This window comes from Xenopus tropicalis, chromosome 9 (genome assembly GCF_000004195.4).
Source record: "Xenopus tropicalis strain Nigerian chromosome 9, UCB_Xtro_10.0, whole genome shotgun sequence".
Taxonomy (NCBI): Eukaryota; Metazoa; Chordata; class Amphibia; order Anura; family Pipidae; genus Xenopus; species Xenopus tropicalis.
Window position 1 is genome coordinate 10,415,534 of NC_030685.2, and position 15,984 is coordinate 10,431,517.

The 15,984-nt window shown below is 43.1% G+C and overlaps 1 long non-coding RNA gene across 1 annotated transcript; it reads right to left on the reverse strand.

Moving 5' to 3' along the window:
- Positions 1-11,272: 11,272 nt before the first annotated feature.
- On the reverse strand, positions 11,273-14,742 carry LOC116407502. Its single transcript, XR_004220367.1, has 2 exons — positions 14,596-14,742; positions 11,273-11,512 (listed from the first exon to the last, which is right to left on the reverse strand). It is a non-coding gene; the product is annotated as an uncharacterized LOC116407502 (long non-coding RNA).
- Between the last annotated feature and the right edge of the window lie 1,242 nt (positions 14,743-15,984).

The window sequence follows — 15,984 nt, forward strand, 5'->3', positions numbered from 1 at the left end:
GGCAGAATCCAGGCTTTTTTTTGATGAATTCGGTTTCGGCCGAACCAAATCCGAATCCTAATTAGCATAAATTAGCATATGCTAATTAGCATTCGGAAAAGGTTAAAATTTAGGGGGGGATTTTTAACCCTTCACGATCCTAATTAGCATATGCTAATTAGGATTCGGTTCGGGATTCGGCAGAATCCAGGCTTTTTTTGATGGATTCGGTTTCGGGCGAACCGAACCCGAATCCTAATTAGCATAAATTAGCATATGCTAATTAGCATTCGGAAAAGGTTAAAATTTAGGGGGGGGGGATTTTTAACCCTTCACGATCCTAATTTGCATATGCTAATTAGGATTCGGTTCGGGATTCGGCAGAATCCATCAGGGTGGGTTCGGGGGTTCGGCCGAACCCAAAAAAGTGGGTTCGGTGCATCCCTAATAAATACCAGACATTTGGGTTCTTAATCCATAACTCGAATTTGAGGGTTTTTTTTTAACCATAACTCGAATCGAGATACCCTGTGCAATCTCTCCTCTGTTGCAGGTGTATATGAACACGCAGCATTAACAATCGAATGCAAGGATTCCACCCCACTAAAGAAAATGAAATTCATATTGGACTGTTGTTTCAGTAAAGACTGCACATCCATTGTCAGTAAGTATTTCAAAATATATGGATCCATCTCTCTATTTTATGATTTTTTTGACCTTAGGACAGTGATCCCCAACCAGTGGCTCGGGGGCAACATGTTGCTCCTCAACCCCTTGGGTGTTGCTCTCAGTGCCCCCAAACCAGGGAGTTATTTTTGAATTCCTGACTTGGGGGCAAGTTTTGGTTGAATAAAAACAAGATTTCCTACCAAATAAAACCCCTGTAAGCTGATAGGGTGCATAGAGGCTGCCCAATAGCCAATCACAGCCCTTATTTGGCTCCTCCATGAACTTTTATGGTGCTTGTGTTGCTCCCCAACACTTTTACCCCTTGAATGGGGCTCACAGGTAAATAAAGTTTGGGAACCCCAGCCTTAGGTCATGTGACCTTAAAGGGATGTCACTAGTATAAGTAAATCTAAAGCAACTGGAGTGGCACAGGGGAGCTAAGATGAAGGACGGACCAGGGGGAACCGGTACAGGTAGGACTCAGCGCCGGGGGGGAAGAGTTTTAAACAGTCTGGTTTGATGGCGGGATATGAAAGAGGATGTGGGCTAATTCACTAGCACCCCCCACCCCGGTAGCGGTGGCAGGTGGTGGGGGAGCTGGTGATGGTGGTCTGAGAGGCCCTTGATCCGGCCCCTTGGGTCAGAAGTTTGGGGACCCCTGCCATAGACTGTTACACCATCGCTTTGTCCATCCACGTTGCCCATACAGAGCTTGATGTTGATTTGATTTCAGCTTGACCTAATTCTCTCTCTTTCCCCCAATTTATACAGAAATAAAAGATATGAACGTTATGATGCAATGCACAGAGCCCAAGGAATGCAATCTCCCCGAGGCCGTTAAAATGATGAAGATGGCAACCTGCTCTCTGGCCAACTGCGCCTTCTCCAAGAAAGTTTATCCAGCTTATGTAAAGGATCATGTCATGTCACCCCGCAACTAACAATATGGGTGGCATTGTGTGTATTATTATAACTCTGCTGGGATTCTTCAATCAGTATCAAATGGTTTAAAGGCCAAATGGAATCTATCAAAAAAAGTAACATTAAAGTGCATTTAAAAAAATTGATCTCTGTGATTATTTTACTGGGTTTTACAGTGTTATCTGGAGTTATGTACATTATATACTGTGTATAGGGCAGAGTTATTCAAGATTTATTCAAGATTTCATCTTTTTTTTCCTGATTTAACAACACATTTAGGAAAGTGTTGAGTAGACACATTTATCAAAGCAGGTAACGGCGCCATTTTGTCTGAAAAAATGTGCAAAAATTTGCTTTATTTCAGTAAATGCCAGAATTTGTTGCTACTCCCCAGTACACTGAGCACTAACACCTGTCGGAACCCTAGCTCCCCAATGATAATCATATGCAAGGAAAAAAGGTTTGGATAATTACAGTCTGTATGCGTCCCTACTGGTCAGCCGTGTCCCCTTACCTCTAGACACACTGGGGCTCATTTATAAATGTCGGGCAAATTTGTGCTTGGGCAGTAACTCATGGCAACCAATTAGATGTTTGCTTCCAATTGTTCTACCTTCAACTAGTTAAAAAAGGCTAATTACTGATTGGTTGCTATGGGTTACTGCCCAGGTGCAAATTTGCGCCCCCTAGTTCTCTATAGAGGTTGATGAAAAAGGTAAATACACATGGAAACCAATTCCCCAATGAGAATTCTACTGACCCAAAACTTAATTATAGATGCAAGAGAAGTGACCAATGAGAATGCTGATTCCCAGCACTGTGTCAGGCCCCTTGCTGGTACCTTACATATAGAGATAATGATATCATTTTCCCGTCATTATATGGCACAGGAATCAGACATGGGGATAAAGGGACAGACTTGTTCAGTGCTGGGAAACTGTGCTTAATGCTCCCAACTCCAATTGCAGGAACAGAGAACAGGGAGCCAGATTTATACAGATCAGCTGGGATTCTCATTGGAGGATTCTTTTGCATTTCAATGCTGCCAATGCGGGCCCTAGAGAGCTGGGAAAGTTTAATTGTGCAATATTGCTTTAAGAATACAACCCTGATGTTGCTGGACTACAGCTCCCAGCATGCCTCACCCTTCATTATATTTGTAATCCAGCAACAGGCTTTTATTCTAGGTGATGGTAAGGTAAGAGTAAGAGAATACTGTACATACTTTCGAAATAGTCATTGATGGCTATTTAGGCTGTTGGTTGTTGGTAAGTAGTAATGAGTAGTGATGAGTGAATCTGTCCCATTTCACTTCACGAAGAATTTGCGAATCTTCCAAGATTTGCTAAGCAGCGAAAATGTTGCACATCAAAAAAAATCGCAAATTTTTTGAAGATTAAGGGGTAATTATATCTTAGTTGGGATCAAGTACAGGTACTGTTTTATTATTACAGAGAAAAGGGAATCATTTAACCATGAAATAAACCCAATAGGGCTGTTCTGCCCCAATAAGGGGTAATTATATCTTAGTTGGGATCAAGTACAGGTACTGTTTTATTATTACAGAGAAAAGGGAATCATTTAACCATTAAATAAACCCAATAGGGCTGTTCTGCCCCCAATAAGGGGTAATTATATCTTAGTTGGGATCAAGTACAGGTACTGTTTTATTATTACAGAGAAAAGGGAATCATTTAACCATTAAATAAACCCAATAGGGCTGTTCTGCCCCCAATAAGGGGTAATTATATCTTAGTTGGGATCAAGTACAGGTACTGTTTTATTATTACAGAGAAAAGGGAATCATTTAACCATTAAATAAACCCAATAGGGCTGTTCTGCCCCAATAAGGGGTAATTATATCTTAGTTGGGATCAAGTACAGGTACTGTTTTATTATTACAGAGAAAAGGGAATCATTTAACCATTAAATAAACCCAATAGGGCTGTTCTGCCCAAATAAGGGGTAATTATATCTTAGTTGGGATCAAGTACAGGTACTGTTTTATTATTACAGAGAAAAGGGAATCATTTAACCATTAAATAAACCCAATTGGACTGTTCTGCCCCCAATAAGGGGTAATTATATCTTAGTTGGGATCAAGTACAGGTACTGTTTTATTATTACAGAGAAAAGGGAATCATTTAACCATTAAATAAACCCAATTGGACTGTTCTGCTCCCAATAAGGGGTAATTATATCTTAGTTGGGATCAAGTACAGGTACTGTTTTATTATTACAGAGAAAAGGGAATCATTTAACCATTAAATAAACCCAATTGGACTGTTCTGCTCCCAATAAGGGGTAATTATATCTTAGTTGGGATCAAGTACAGGTACTGTTTTATTATTACAGAGAAAAGGGAATCATTTAACCATGAAATAAACCCAATAGGGCTGTTCTGCCCCAATAAGGGGTAATTATATCTTAGTTGGGATCAAGTACAGGTACTGTTTTATTATTACAGAGAAAAGGGAATCATTTAACCATGAAATAAACCCAATAGGGCTGTTCTGCCCCAATAAGGGGTAATTATATCTTAGTTGGGATCAAGTAAAGGTACTGTTTTATTATTACAGAGAAAAGGGAATCATTTAACCATGAAATAAACCCAATAGGGCTGTTCTGCCCCCAATAAGGGGTAATTATATCTTAGTTGGGATCAAGTACAGGTACTGTTTTATTATTACAGAGAAAAGGGAATCATTTAACCATTAAATAAACCCAATAGGGCTGTTCTGCCCCCAATAAGGGGTAATTATATCTTAGTTGGGATCAAGTACAGGTACTGTTTTATTATTACAGAGAAAAGGGAATCATTTAACCATTAAATAAACCCAATAGGGCTGTTCTGCCCCCAATAAGGGGTAATTATATCTTAGTTGGGATCAAGTACAGGTACTGTTTTATTATTACAGAGAAAAGGGAATCATTTAACCATGAAATAAACCCAATAGGGCTGTTCTGCCCACTAAAGACAGAAACTCATACATCTCCAAATGCAAAATAAATCAGTTGACCCACGTGGAAAAGCCAAACAAAATAAGTAATAAAATGGGATATCATAAATAATAGCTCTGTACACACATTTAATTTCCCTATTACTGGACTGGAATTGGTGGCTTCTATTCTATTGACTCTCCTACATGGATCCTGGTTGGAACATTAACAAACAGGGAGAGATTTTATGTCTAGGAGACTGATCCAAATATATAAATAGAAGGAAAGATTTGGAGATGTTACAGAAGACAAGAAAACATCAGCGGTAAGACAACTTTAGGAATGACCGTAACACGTGCATTAATGCAATTTATTCGATTTTTGACTCTCTCTTCTTTTGCATTAGATTTCCATCGCCCATCCCATTAATCAGCTGAAACATAATGGCTCCCATCTATCTGCTGCTGGTCTTCTTCTCAATGGGCCTTGTTCCTCAGATATTTGCTGCAGGTAGGTCACAGACAAATTATGGAACATCACAACTTGGATGGCAGGGAGCAGAACAAAACTAGTAAATCAGGGTTCAGTATTGTGTGGAGATACAATGGGGTCAAGGTTGTGCTACAACAGGTAGCTCAGGGGGCAACACATTGCTCACCAACCTTTTGGATGTTGCTCTCAAAGTAGGTGCCACTTTTTAATTTCTGGCTTGGAGACAAGTGTTGATTGCATAAAACCCAGTGTAAAGCCAAACAGAGCCTTCTATAGGCTGCCAGTCCACAAAGGGGCTACCAAATAGCCAAGTTTAGCTCTCATTGGCACCCCCAGGAACTTTGTCCATGCTTGTGTTGCTCCCCAACCCCTTGGATTTTGCTCTCAAAGTAGGTGCCCATTTTTTAGTGCCCATTTTTTAATTTCTGGCTTGGAGACAAGTGTTGATTGCATAAAACCCAGTGTAAAGCCAAACAGAGCCTTCTATAGGCTGCCAGTCCCCATAGGTGCTACCAAATAGCCAATTATAGCTCTTATTTGCACCCCTAGGAACTTTTTCCATGCTTGTGTTGCTCCCCAACCCCTTGGATGTTGCTCTCAAAGTCAGTGCTGATTTTTTAATTTCTGGCTTGGGGGCAAGTGTTGATTGCATAAAACACAGTGTAAAGCCAAACAGAGCCTTCTATAGGCTTCCAGTCTACATAGGGGCTACCAAATAGCCAATTATAGCTCTTATTTGCATCCCTAGGAACTTTTTCCATGCTTGTGTTGCTCCCCAACATTTTTTCCATTTGAATGGGGCTCACAGGTATGAAAGGTTGGGGATCCCTGTGCTGCAAAAACTTTACATGGATATATTTTGTCTCAAATTTGTTTTGCTAATGATTCATAAAAAAGTATGAAAAAATATGTATTGTTCTATATTTTGGGCTCAAGAGTTCCTTCCTTGGATACTTTCCAGATAAAATTATTGAGTGCCTTCTGGCGAATCCAGCTAAGGGCGACTTTGTTCCGTGTGGTAAAAATATCACTGTCAAAATGCTTCCCACTTACCTACAACGTGAGTTTTTACATTTTGTATAATTTTTTTGTCTGTGTCCTTCTTTACATAGCAAATAATTCCCTCTGCCATTTAAAATGTTATTCTTGAACCAACAAATGTATTTGTAGCTGTAATATTGGTGTGTAGGCGCCATCTCAGTGCCTTGTGCCTGAGTCTGAGCTTTCAGCCAGCACTACACATTAGAACTGCTTTCAGCTAACCTATTGTTTCTCCTACTCCCATGTAACTGGAGGAGTCCCAAGCCGGACTTGGATTTCTTACTATTGAGTGCTATTCTGATACCTACTGGGAGCTGCTATCTTGCTCCCTTCCCATTGTTCTGCTGATCGGCTGCTGGGGGTGAGGGGGGGATATCACTCCAACTTGCAGCGCAGCAGTAAAGTGTGACTGAGTCTGAGCTTTCAGAACGAGCCAGCGCTACACATTAGAACTGCTTTCAGCTAACCTATTGTCTCTCCTACTCCCATGTAACTTTAGGAACAGGACTGAGCAGGAACAAGACTAGAGCAGGAACAGAACTGAGCAGGAACAAGACTAGAGCAGGAACAGAACTGAGCAGGAACAAGACTAGAGCTGGAACAGAACTGAGCAGGAACAAGACTAGAGCAGGAACAGTACTGAGCAGGAACAAGACTAGAGCAGGAACAAGACTAGAGCAGGAACAGTACTGAGCAGGAACAAGACTAGAGCAGGAACAGAACTGAGCAGGAACAAGACTAGAGCAGGAACAGTACTGAGCAGGAACAAGACTAGAGCAGGAACAAGACTAGAGCAGGAACAGTACTGAGCAGGAACAAGACTAGAGCAGGAACAAGACTAGAGCAGGAACAGTACTGAGCAGGAACAAGACTAGAGCAGGAACAGTACTGAGCAGGAACAAGACTAGAGCAGGAACAAGGCTAGAGCAAGCTTAGTTGGGGTGATAAACAGTAACATAGATAGGGATGCAGGTGAAACGGTGATGAGCAACTGCTGGCTGATCTCCTGGCCCAGTGGCAACCAAGGGTCCCAGGATCAAACCCAGTAGAGCCTTACAGTTGTTAAGTGAGAGTTTGGAGACAAGCTCAGAGATATATATATATATATATATATTAATGCTTGAGCCTCTGGGCTTGTGCCATTGGTCACTGAACCCATGAGTGAGTTCCCGACCTTGTATGCTGTTTCCACATCAGTTTCTGTGTCAGTAACCAATTACCAAGCCCAGTGGTTCGAGCAACCAGCTCCTTAATGTTCTCCCATTTGCGTCTTGGTCGCTGTAAATGAACCCCAAAATCCATTTCTTTTTCTTTTTTGTCATCTCTGTTGCTAAGTTGATATGAATCCATGGATTTCCAGTCATACATCTTCATAACAATCGATTGCAAGGAGTCCACCCCGCAGAAGAAGATCACGTATACAGAGCAAGTGCAGTGCTGTATGAATAAAGACTGCTCCTCTAAGTACAGTCAGTATTTAGAAACTACTCATACCCCCTTATCTTACATTATGATCTTCTTGACTGATCCAAAACTTAATAATAGATGCAAGAGAAGTGACCAATGAGAATGCTGATTCCCAGCACTGTGTCAGGCCCCTTGCTGGTACCTTACATATAGAGATAATGATGTCATTTTCCCGTCATTATATGGCACAGGAATCAGACATGGGGATAAAGGGACAGACTTGTTCAGTGCTGGGAAACTGTGCTTAATGCTCCCAACTCCAATTGCAGGAACAGAGAACAGGGAGCCAGATTTATACAGATCAGCTGGGATTCTCATTGGAGGATTCTTTTGCATTGTTCAGGCCATGTCCATAGACTCTAGACCAGTGATCCCCAACCAGTGGCTCGGGGGGGTAACATGTTGCTCACCAACCCCTTGGATGTTGCTCTCAGTGCCCCCAAACCAGGGAGTTATTTTTGAATTCCTGACTTGGGGGCAAGTTTTGGTTGAATAAAAACAAGATTTACTACCAAATAAAGCCCCCTGTAAGCTGATAGGATGCATAGAGGCCCCTAATAGCCAATCACAGCCCTTATTTGGCTCCTCCATGAACTTTTATGGTGCTTGTGTTGCTCTCCAAGTCTTTTTACATTTGACTGTGGCTCACGAGTAAGAAAGGTTGGGGACCCATGCTCTAGACCATGCAATATGTCCATCCATACTGTACATGCTCTGCTGAGTTTGCTATTAAAAGTCTCCTAATGTATCTACTCTATGAAATCTCTCAATTCTCAAATCTTGACCTGATGATTTTTTCCCCTATTCTCTTTCCGTACAGAAGTGTCCAATGCCAATGTTTTAATGCAATGCATCGAGCCCAAAGGCTGCTCCCTCTTCGAAGAAGCTGAAAGGATGAAGACGTCAACCTGCTCTCTCATTGGCTGCACCTTCTCAAAGAAGACATATCCCCCTTATATAACGGAATATGTTCCGTCCCTACGAGCCTACTAACCCTGAAAACGTCTGATGAGATTCGTAGGGCGATATGTAATAACCGGCGTTCACAGAGGGAACATGCAGTGAAATAGTGTTTATAAGATGGTCTGGCACATCGCAAATTCTATTTTCTCAGTTGGGAATGCTGGGAATTATTTGCAATCAAAAAATAGAAATTAGCTTCAAAATTAAAGTGCATTCAGAAAAATTGTGTTCTGTGATCTATATATTGTTTTATATAAAGGGGATATAAACCCTGCTGCACAGCGCGGCTCAACCAAACGTTACTCAGCTGTTGCTGGACTACAAATCCCAGAATAATGTAACATATAATGAAGGGTGAGGCATGCTGGGAGCTGTAGTCCAGCAACATCAGGGTTGTATTCTTAAAGCAATATTGCACAATAAAACTTTCCCAGCTCTCTAGGGCCCGCATTGGCAGCATTGAAATGCAAAAGAATCCTCCAATGAGAATCCCAGCTGATCTGTATAAATCTGGCTCCCTGTTCTCTGTTCCTGCAATTGGAGTTGGGAGCATTAAGCACAGTTTCCCAGCACTGAACAAGTCTGTCCCTTTATCCCCATGTCTGATTCCTGTGCCATATAATGACGGGAAAATGACATCATTATCTCTATATGTAAGGTACCAGCAAGGGGCCTGACACAGTGCTGGGAATCAGCATTCTCATTGGTCACTTCTCTTGCATCTATAATTAAGTTTTGGGTCAGTTGAATTCTCATTGGGGAATCGGTTTCCATGTGTAATTACGTTTTTCATCAACTTCTATAGGGAACTAGGGGGCGCAGTGGGACAGCTTTACGGTTGGGTTTAGTTTCCCTTGAAAGGTGAGAGCTTGCCCACTGTACTTCCAACAATGCTTTGAAAGAGGGTTCCCTCATCCAGAGGGTAACTTAGCTTTAATGATATCGGTGGACAGGGTAAAGCTACAGAAGATTGGACTTTGGAGCCTCCAAGACCTTACCATCAAGGGTTAAATACTGGTGGTACAGAATATGGCCCAGGCATGGCTGCTGCTGGCTGCAGTCTGCAGAGCCATCTCTGTGTTTCAATTCATCTGGGGCTCCAAGATGGACAGAGCCAGTTATGTACACGGAGCCCCACAAAGGTGGAAAAAAATTCACAAAATGGCAATAATTTTTGAAACACATTGAAGTCAATGGTTTTTTTTCATAGGCATTGGAGTATATGGGAGTTTTATTTGCAGCAAAGCCGGGCACAAAAATTTCACTTAGAACTACTCTCAAACAATCCAATAACATTAGCCCTGAAGAACATTCTGGCACAGTGACCTTCTAAGGCCCATAGTGGTGGTCATATACATATTTATGGCTCTGGACTCTAACTAAAGCCAGATAGAATTTACCCAGCAAGTGCTATGCTAGAACACCATTAGTGACAAAACCTGACTTGAGTCAGGGTGTGGGACCTGTTATCCAGAATGTTCAGCAAGACCTGGGAGTTTTCTGGATAAGCGGTCTTTATGTAATTTGGATCTCCATACTTTATATCTACTAAAAAATAATTTAAACATTAAAAAGACTTTTTATGGTATAGTTTCTATTACTAAATTACAAACAATGCATTCTACCACTAAAGATGTTATTGGTGTGTAGGTGGCCATCTTAAGTCATTGTGCCTGATCCTGTGCTTTTAGAAAGAGTGAGTACTACACAATGCAACTGCTTTCAGATAAGCTATTGTTTCTCCTGCTCAATGTAACTGTAACATCCTGCCTGGAACTAAACCAATGACCTGCACGCTGCTGTGCAGTTTCTTTACCACTGCTCTATATGAGTAGACAGCTATGGTCCTGGTTCCCTGCTAAGGTAACCCTTGTATATACATGTAGGTATGGTTAGTTTCAGCTGTTGTTAATCTGGTTACAGGTGCTCTGTATTAACAACCAACCTGACTATATACCCCTCTGCTCATACAGTCATTGCCCGTTATAGGTCTTTTTAGCAAAGTTCTTGGGTGTGCTCCTGGTCTGTCCTGTCCTGTGTATTTGGTTCTGACCTGTGCCTGTATCCTGACTTCATGTGAACTCCGCCTGGACTTGACTTCTCTTCTGGATCCTGATTCTATACCGCGCTTCTGTTGTGGTTTGACCTGGCCTGCCTGACTCCGTCTCTAGTAAGCTCCCTTAGTCCTTTTCTAGCGATCTGGTTCCCTTGCTTGCCCAGAACCTTTGCCCTGGTCCTCTCTCTTTAAGACCTCCACCCAAAGTGAAAGGTGGTTGTTATAGGCAGAAGTGTGAGCCGTGACCGGGACCTTGGCAATTGTTCTGGGTTTTGGATTACCGATTGTGACAGTAACTGGAGGAGTCATGACTTGGTGAGCTGGACTTGGATTTTTACTATTAAGTAGTTCACAGTCCCTTCCCAGAGGTGACTAACGGCTCCGAAAAGGCTTTCCACCGGCAACAGTAGGAGTCGCTGGTGGAAAGCCCTTCGTATCGCTTCGGTAATCCAAAATGATGCTAACGTGGGTGACTAAACCACTCCGTGGGTTCTTGCCCTAAATCTTCCTATGTACCATTAGCCTAAATGTGTCTTGGTTAGGGTTAGATAATGCCTATAGTGAGTATCTGTAGAAAAACTATTATTGTGAGATAACAGTTATTTTAGGGTTGTGTGGTTTGTGTAGTAGTTGGAATAAGAGATACAGAAGAACAGACAGACAGACAATACATAGAAATAGACAAATAAAGTACAAAGTTACTCAGACATCCATTTTCCAAATAGACCAATATAAGCATTCGGATGTTGTTGTAATTTTCTTTGCAGCCTTTATTATGTAATATATATATATATATATATATATATTATATATATAATATAAGTCTATATTATCACTAAATATTTCTGTTCCCTTTCAGTTTGTACATTCTTATTGGATTTTTTACGGAAAACAAATCTAGTTGCACCAGATGCGTTTTGCCAGGAGGCATATTCTCACTTTTCTCTCCCCCAGGGCAGTTCTGATTAGAAATGTCTTTTTGTCCTGTAGAAGAGGAAAAAAGAAATTAAAATTTAAAGTTATGTTATGAATTTTTTTCGGCAGGCATGGATTCACACCGAATCTCCGCATTTAGCCATTGGCCATGTGTCACGCGGCAAAAAAAGTTACGAACATGGCAAAATAGGCGTGGTGGGAAGGGACTAGGGCTGTGGGATAGCAGGTATAGTAGGGAGAGATGGTGCCTATAGTAGCAGTGGGGGGATAATAGCCTCTGGGAAGGGACTGGGGCTGTGGGATAGCAGGTATAGTAGGGAGAGATGGTGCCTATAGTAGCAGTGGGGGGATAATAGCCTCTGGGAAGGGACTGGGGCTTTGGGATAGCAGGTATAGTAGGGAGAGATGGTGCCTATAGTAGCAGTGGGATAATAGCCTCTGGGAAGGGACTGGGGCTGTGGGATAGCAGGTATAGTAGGGAGAGATGGTGCCTATAGTAGCAGTGGGGGGATAATAGCCTCTGGGAAGGGACTGGGGCTGTGGGATAGCAGGTATAGTAGGGAGAGATGGTGCCTATAGTAGCAGTGGGATAATAACCTCTGGGAAGGGACTGGGGCTGTGGGATAGCAGGTATAGTAGGGAGAGATGGTGCCTATAGTAGCAGTGGGGGGATAATAGCCTCTGGGAAGGGACTGGGACTGTGGGATAGCAGGTATAGTAGTGAGAGATGGTGCCTATAGTAGCAGTGGGGGGATAATAGCCTCTGGGAAGGGACTGGGGCTGTGGGATAGCAGGTATAGTAGGGAGAGATGGTGCCTATAGTAGCAGTGGGGGGATAATAGCCTCTGGGAAGGGACTGGGGCTGTGGGATAGCAGGTATAGTAGGGAGAGATGGTGCCTATAGTAGCAGTGGGGGGATAATAGCCTCTGGGAAGGGACTGGGGCTGTGGGATAGCAGGTATAGTAGGGAGAGATGGTGCCTATAGTAGCAGTGGGGGGATAATAGCCTCTGGGAAGGGACTGGGGCTGTGGGATAGCAGGTATAGTAGGGAGAGATGGTGCCTATAGTAGCAGTGGGGGGATAATAGCCTCTGGGAAGGGACTGGGGCTGTGGGATAGCAGGTATAGTAGGGAGAGATGGTGCCTATAGTAGCAGTGGGATAATAGCCTCTGGGAAGGGACTGGGGCTGTGGGATAGCAGGTATAGTAGGGAGAGATGGTGCCTATAGTAGCAGTGGGGGGATAATAGCCTCTGGGAAGGGACTGGGGCTGTGGGATAGCAGGTATAGTAGGGAGAGATGGTGCCTATAGTAGCAGTGGGGGGATAATAGCCTCTGGGAAGGGACTGGGGCTGTGGGATAGCAGGTATAGTAGGGAGAGATGGTGCCTATAGTAGCAGTGGGGGGGGGATAATAGCCTCTGGGAAGGGACTGGGGCTGTGGGATAGCAGGTATAGTAGGGAGAGATGGTGCCTATAGTAGCAGTGGGGGGATAATAGCCTCTGGGAAGGGACTGGGGCTGTGGGATAGCAGGTATAGTAGGGAGAGATGGTGCCTATAGTAGCAGTGGGGGGATAATAGCCTCTGGGAAGGGACTGGGGCTGTGGGATAGCAGGTATAGTAGGGAGAGATGGTGCCTATAGTAGCAGTGGGATAATAGCCTCTGGGAAGGGACTGGGGCTGTGGGATAGCAGGTATAGTAGGGAGAGATGGTGCCTATAGTAGCAGTGGGGGGATAATAGCCTCTGGGAAGGGACTGGGGCTGTGGGATAGCAGGTATAGTAGGGAGAGATGGTGCCTATAGTAGCAGTGGGGGGATAATAGCCTCTGGGAAGGGATTGGGGCTGTGGGATAGCAGGTATAGTAGGGAGAGATGGTGCCTATAGTAGCAGTGGGGGGATAATAGCCTCTGGGAAGGGACTGGGGCTGTGGGATAGCAGGTATAGTAGGGAGAGATGGTGCCTATAGTAGCAGTGGGGGGATAATAGCCTCTGGGAAGGGACTGGGGCTGTGGGATAGCAGGTATAGTAGGGAGAGATGGTGCCTATAGTAGCAGTGGGATAATAGCCTCTGGGAAGGGACTGGGGCTGTGGGATAGCAGGTATAGTAGGGAGAGATGGTGCCTATAGTAGCAGTGGGGGGATAATAGCCTCTGGGAAGGGACTGGGGCTGTGGGATAGCAGGTAAAACTGATTCCCTTTTCTCTGTAATAATAAAACAGTACCTGTACTTGATCCCAACTAAGATATAATTACCCCTTATTGGGGCAGAACAGCCCTATTGGGTTTATTTAATGGTTAAATGATTCCCTTTTCTCTGTAATAATAAAACAGTACCTGTACTTGATCCCAACTAAGATATAATTACCCCTTATTGGGGGCAGAACAGCCCTATTGGGTTTATTTCATGGTTAAATGATTCCCTTTTCTCTGTAATAATAAAACAGTACCTGTACTTGATCCCAACTAAGATATAATTACCCCTTATTGGGGGCAGAACAGCCCTATTGGGTTTATTTCATGGTTAAATGATTCCCTTTTCTCTGTAATAATAAAACAGTACCTGTACTTGATCCCAACTAAGATATAATTACCCCTTATTGGGGCAGAACAGCCCTATTGGGTTTATTTCATGGTTAAATGATTCCCTTTTCTCTGTAATAATAAAACAGTACCTGTACTTGATCCCAACTAAGATATAATTACCCCTTATTGGGGGCAGAACAGCCCTATTGGGTTTATTTAATGGTTAAATGATTCCCTTTTCTCTGGAATAATAAAACAGTACCTGTACTTGATCCCAACTAAGATATAATTACCCCTTATTGGGGGCAGAACAGCCCTATTGGGTTTATTTAATGGTTAAATGATTCACTTTTCCCAAGTTACTAAGGGGGTTATGTAATAAAAGGCACTAAGTTTGCCCAGGAGCAGTAACCCATAGCAACCAATCAGAAGGTAGAATTTACTGGATGTCTGTATAAAAGCAAACACTCCTATTGGTTGCTATAAATTATATATATAATCCTCCTGGAACCCCGACACCAAGCTGCCTGTACAATACTGTATAGAATTAGTCTAAATATTTTTGTTTCGTTGTTTATTCTATTGTAATATCTCTAACTTGACTCACCCGATATTAATGGAGGAAGAGTCATCATGAGCAGGAAAGCCACGGTGTAAAGAGAAACCATTTTTCTAGGTTCCAGTGAAGGTTGGAAGCGGAGGGTAAATTCTAATTTGAAGCAAGAGAAAAAAATGCAACATTTTGGGCATCAAAAATTTAAAACCACGTAAAAAAAAACCAACCCAACCCCCAACTTTGCACCCATAGTTACATAGTTACATAGTTACATAGTTACATAGGGTTGAAAAAAGACCAGAGTCCATCAAGTTCAACCCATCCAAGTAAACCCAGCACCCACAAACCTATACTAACCAATCTATACACTCACATGTATAAACTATAAATACAACCACTAATACTAACTGTAGATATTAGTATCACAATAGCCTTGGATATTCTGATTGATCAAGAACTCATCCAGGCCCCTCTTATAGGCACTAACAGAATCTGCCATCAGGGTCGGACTGGGGGGTGCAGGGCCCACCGGGGTTCCCGCCCCAGGGGCCCTGCAGGTGCCCCAGCCGCGTCCCCTAACCCCCCCAGAGGCCCCCCTAACCCCCCTGAAGGGCCCCCGCCTGACGTTCTCCCCGAGCGCTTATAAATTGAACGCATCGGGGAGGAACAGTCAGTAGCGGGGAGCGCCGGCAAAGGTCGGACTGGGCCGCTGGGGCCCACTAGGGCCGGGGCCCACCGGGATTTTTCCCGGTGTCCCAGCGGCCCAGTCCGACCCTGTCTGCCATTACCCCATCTCTAGGGGGCTGATTTACTAACCCACGAATCCGACCCGAATTGGAAAAGTTCCGACTTGGAAACGAACATTTTGCGACTTTTTCGTATGTTTTGCGATTTTTTCGGATTCTGTACGAATTTTTCGTTACCAATACGATTTTTGCGTAAAAACGTGAGTTTTTCGTATCCATTACGAAAGTTGCGTAAAAAGTTGCGCATTTTTCGTAGCGTTAAAACTTACGCGAAAAGTTGCGCATTTTTCGTAGCGTTAAAACTTACGCGAAAAGTTGCGCATTTTTCGCGTAAGTTTTAACGCTACGAAAAATGCGCAACTTTTTACGCAACTTTCGTAATGGATAGGAAAGCTCGCGTTTTTACGCAAAAATCGTATTGGTAACGAAAAATTCGTAAAGAATCCGAAAAAATCGCAAAACATACGAAAAAAACGCAAAATACCGATCATTACGAAAAAAACGCAATCGGACTCCATTCGACCCATTCGTGGGTAAGTAAATCAGCCCCTAGGAATCTGCCATGAACCACATTCAAATGGGAAAAGTGTTGGGGAGCAACACAAGCATGGAAAAAATCCTGGGGGTGCAAATAAGAGCTATAATTGGCTATTTGGTAGCCCCTATGGGGACTGGCAGCCTACAGAAGGCTCTG